We start from the raw sequence: 1,056 nt of genomic DNA, 5'->3' as shown, positions 1-1,056 counted from the left end.
GGGAGAGAATATTTTTAAATGGTTACTTAGCAAATCCCAATATCAGATTGAGGCGTCAGGTTTCTAGATAGAAGTATACAATCAGAGAGCTCCTCACGTAACTTCCAATAGATTTGTGCGATTTACAGCAAGAACAACCTGTGCCACTCGCTGCTTCGGTGAAAACACCAGCAGCCAGACTTGTGAGCTGAAGCCCTTTGACCATGGTGCAAATCACATAGGGATCCTTTCTTATTACAGAATTAATTGTAACAGAATTAATGCCTCCTGGGTAAAGCAAAGCACAGGCTTTCTCTTTCTAATGCAAACCACAAAAGGATGTCTGTTTGGGGTATGTGCATACCTACAGCAACAATGCTGGTTGGAGGTATGTACAGACAGCAGTTTCTGAGAACCAGCATGACCAGAATGGCAACTGGTGAAGGTGGCCTCAGGGCACAGCCCAGGTGGAAGCACATGGACGTATGACAATATGACAGAGCAGCCAAGGTCACACATCTGCTTAGGCAAGCTTAAGGCAACTAAAGAAAATTCACTGATAATCTACTGGAGAGAGCCAAAGGGAAGAGAGAAGAGGAACCACTGGGAATGCTGTTGTAGTAGCCAAAGCCCAGGACCAGCTACTAAGCCATCCTTCTTCTCCAGCTCATTTGTTCTGATTCTCCTCATTTTACCAGCACCATCAGCATGAGGTTAATATGTCAGAAAGAAGAGTTGGGGATAGGTTCCTAAAAACATAGCTTACACATTTTCAGGCTTGTGTCTCAGGTCAGTTCCTTTGAAAGAAAGCGCATGGGCCATTTGACTGGCCCCTTGCTTTGAGCTGGAGCTTTCTGGGAATTCTGCCTGCCATCTCCAGGGACAATCCTGTGATATGTTCTACCTGAAAGCGATGGCAGCAGCTAATCTGGGTTCCTTGTCATGACAGTTGAGCATACAACAGTTTTTTAAAAAACAGCATGCACCAGTGGCACGGCCATTAGACATGAAGCCGTGGTTGAATTCTTCTTGTCTCCTCAGAAGCAGATGGAACCAGAAAGGGAGTGTTGGCACAAA

This window comes from Cariama cristata, unplaced genomic scaffold (genome assembly GCF_000690535.1).
Source record: "Cariama cristata isolate BGI_N322 unplaced genomic scaffold, ASM69053v1 scaffold6616, whole genome shotgun sequence".
Lineage (NCBI taxonomy): Eukaryota > Metazoa > Chordata > Aves > Cariamiformes > Cariamidae > Cariama > Cariama cristata.
This window is presented reverse-complemented; position numbering follows the sequence as displayed.